The sequence below is a fragment of the Adiantum capillus-veneris genome, chromosome 27 (genome assembly GCF_014529385.1).
Source record: "Adiantum capillus-veneris isolate H3 chromosome 27, ASM1452938v2, whole genome shotgun sequence".
NCBI classification, from domain to species: Eukaryota; Viridiplantae; Streptophyta; class Polypodiopsida; order Polypodiales; family Pteridaceae; genus Adiantum; species Adiantum capillus-veneris.
In genome coordinates this window covers 17,100,743-17,104,511 of record NC_140957.1, presented here as the reverse complement: position 1 = coordinate 17,104,511, position 3,769 = coordinate 17,100,743, and the positions used below count along the sequence as shown (strand labels likewise).

The 3,769-nt window shown below is 43.5% G+C and overlaps 1 pseudogene; it reads left to right on the top strand.

The window, feature by feature from the left end:
* The first annotated feature begins 572 nt into the window (after window positions 1–572).
* LOC147421566 (uncharacterized) lies at window positions 573–2,103 on the top strand (annotated as a pseudogene).
* Window positions 2,104–3,769: the final 1,666 nt, after the last annotated feature.

Sequence of the window (3,769 nt, the reverse complement as noted above, 5' to 3'; positions counted from 1 at the left end):
TTTGAGGAATCCGGCCACTATTATCTGAGCCTTAGGCGGGCAAGAGTGACGCTCCTTCTTTTTAAAGGAAAATTACCAAAATACCCTTCCAATTTGCGGAAGTTCCCCAAACGCCCCTCGTATTTTCATTATTCCCAAAAAGGCCCTCGTATTATCTCTGTATATGGTTTCACCCGAAACTGTGTGAAAAACAGCGAGCACCAGGAAAACTGTTGTGCAAAGGTACTCGCCAAGGAGCATTAGGGAATACTGTCATGCAAATAGACTCGCCAGCTCTGAGTCCCAATTGGCTACAGCAACACAGGCCATTTTCCAACTATGGTGAAGGTGTCTACTTACACGGCCCTTGAGGTCAATAGGTCACAAAAACGAGGGGAGACTTGAGTGCGTCTCTCTCCACAAATCAGTGTTCTCTCAAAGGCATGCATGGGATCCTTTTGTGAGATATATGGGCATGGTTATGTGCAAGGCAAATGTGCATCCGCATAGTGCAGGATACATATTGATGCAAGAGCTCTTTGTTTTTTGTATGTAAACAAGTGTGGTATTGGGGTACACACAAGAGGGAAACCATGGCTGAGAGTAATGAAAATACATCAGAGAATAATGCTATCATCTCTGAAACTCTTTCTCTTGGTGCTCAATTTGAATCTCTCAATGTGCTTCGTTCAAAGGTTCGAGAACAAGCAATCAAGTCTCATGTGGAGCTTAGGCAGAGGGATGCATGTGGTGCTTGCATGCGTATTTGGTCTCTGGTGGACCTGGGTGTATGGTCAAGGCATTTCATGATGAGCACACTTGTGGTGTTGCTTCACAACTTGGAAACAAGGAAGCCACTGTTGAATGGGTTGCAAGAAGGTATGTAGAGAAACTTCGAGAACATCCACTGTATAGGCTGAAGGAGCTCATGGCCAATTTGCATGAAGAAGTTGGAGTGTCAATTTTGTACAAGGTTGCTTGGAAGGCGAAGCAACTTGCTTTGGGTAATATTCATGGTGATCATGCAAAATCTTATGGAAATCTTCAGTCTTATTGCTACAAGCTTGTGGCTAGCAATTGGAGCACTGTGGCCCATCTGCAAAAAACCACTAAAGGTCATTTTTTTGAATGTTTCTTGCGTTTGGAGCATGCATCACTGGTTTCACGCATTGTCGTGACTTTATTGGGTTGGATGGCACATTCTTGACAAGAAAATATCTTGGTGCTTTGTTGAAAGCCATAGGGATTGATGCTATGGGGGCCTTGTTTCCGATAGCATTTGGTGTAGTAGATGCAGAAAATGAAGACAATTGGGTGTGGTTTTTGCAAAATGTACATGATTGTATGGCGACTGTCAATGCAGTTACTTTTGTATCAAACAAGCAAAAAGGTCTTCTCCCATCTGTGGAGCTTGTCTTTCCAGGATGTGAGCATGAATATTGTATGCGCCATTTGGATGCTAATCTCAAGAAGAAATGCAACAATGGAGAATTTATTCATTTGTTTTGGGTCGCAGCTTATGCTAACACTATGAGCAACTACGACACGGCTATCCAGGTGATGAGATTTATAAGTCCTACGACGACGCACTACTTATTGACGACTTCACCCCCATCTCATTGGGCGATGACACACTTTAAAGGAAAGCGTTATGGGCATCTTACATCCAACATTGCTGAGTCATTGAATGCATGGTTGCTTGAGGCTAGAGATAAGCCTATCATATCTATGCTTGATATCATTCGTCACCAACTAACAGCTTGGTTCCATGCACGTGGAATGGAGGGAAAGAAGGCATGTGAGTCTTTGGGAGATAGAGCACAATTTTCATTGGTTGCAAATGTAGAGAATAATTTGCGTGAGGTTGGAAATAGTGCTCGGTAATACCGAATCTTGCCATCTAGTGATATGGTTTTTGAGATCTTGACAAGTACAAAAAGATGTGTGGTTGATGTATGTACAAGGTCATGCTCATGTAATAAGTGGCAAACATTTGGAATTCCATGTGCTCATGCTATTGCAACTATTCTCTTCAAGAGAGAGTGTGTTCAATCGTATGTACATAAGGCATATGCTTTGCAGGCCTATTGTAACACTTATAGTGGTGTCATAAGCAGATGCTAGTGATCAGTTGAATCCACCTGCCACACATAGGCCACCTGGGCATCCTAAAAAACTTCGTATTAGAACTGAGGATCGCTTCAAGGAAAAGCGTATTTTCACATGTTCATGTTGTGGTGGTCTTGGCCACAATGAGCGTTCTTGCAAAGCTCCAATTGCAGATTGAATATGTAGCTGGGATGTGGCTTCGTTTTGTACGGGAAAGTCACAGTGCGTGTGAGGACCTTTCTTTTCTATTTTCTCGATATGTAGCTGGGATTTGCCTTCATTTTGTGTTGGAAGATTTGACTTGCCTTCATTTTGTGTCAAAAGCTTCAATGCATTACTCTCAGCATGTGAGGAATTTTCTTTCCGATTATAGCAAGGATTTAGCTTCATTTTGTATCAGGACGCCATACCACATTTTCCTTGCCATTTTGCTCTATATGTAGCGAAGATTTGACTTGCCTTCATTGGGTGTCGAAAGCTTGAATGCATATAAACAATTTTTTCACCAATTTGCTTAATTTAGGACTTGGGGTATTTTGGGAATTTTCAAAATATTTAAGGGTATTTTGGGAAATCTTACGTGTATTTTGTGGGTAGATTGGGAATTTTGAAAATACGAGGGGCATTTTAGGAATTTCATCAAATTAGAGGGGTATTTTGATAATTTTCCCTTTTTTTAATCCCAATGGACCCAATGTACTCTGCACTCTTCTCAGCTTCACGAGCCTTCCACGTCTTTTCAACGCAACGACTCTCTTGCCACTCGCGTTTTCAAAACCCCTGCCTATCTACAGTGGCAGAGGGCTTTCAAAGAGACTCTCTCTCTCTCTCTCTCTCTCTCTCTCTCTCTCTCTCTCTCTCTCTCTCTCTCTCTCTCTCTCTCTCTCTCTCTCTCTCTCTCTCTCTCTCTCTCTCTCCAGCCCCGCAGGTCTTGCACTACGGCGCTCTTGCCATTGGCGTGTTCAAAATTACCCTTGCCTGTATGTAGTGCTTTCAAAGACTCTCTCTCTCTCTCTCTCTCTCTCTCTCTCTCTCTCTCTCTCTCTCTCTCTCTCTCTCTAGCAAGGTGGCTACAAGTCGGCGAGCAAAGTCGAGCTAACACGCGGCATGGATTAATGGCATGCACATGAAGCTTGGCCGCGACAATTGCACTCAATATTGATGTTGGGGTCAGCCTCCATTGTTGATCGCTTGTCTGCTGTGTAGCCCAATCAAAATATTGATCCCTCTAGCTTTGACTGTTGTCCGTGGTTGCCGGTCATGATGCTAACTGCCGTCTGTCGTTGCTCCAGAAACATTGCCTCACCTATTTTTGTTGCCATGCATGCTCTGCAAGTGTGTGTGTGTGTGTGTGTGTGTGTGTGTGAGAGAGAGAGAGAGAGAGAGAGAGAGAGAGAGAGATAGATAGATAGATAGATAGTTCTATTATCGTCCTGGGAGGTCAAATATGACCTATGGGACCAAATGAACATGTCACGTGGTGTGGGTGGAGTTCATAAGTGACTCTCGATGCTCAAAAATGGCTGAAATGAGCGTCGCAATAGAGAGTCCACATCGTGGTTGGGAGAGGAAGGTATGTAGGGAGAGCTCATGGCTGAATATATGGGGAAAAGAGGACCTAATGTGGTCAAAAGCTGAGCACTCAAGTAGTGTGTGGTACTCACTCTCTCGCACTTGACGA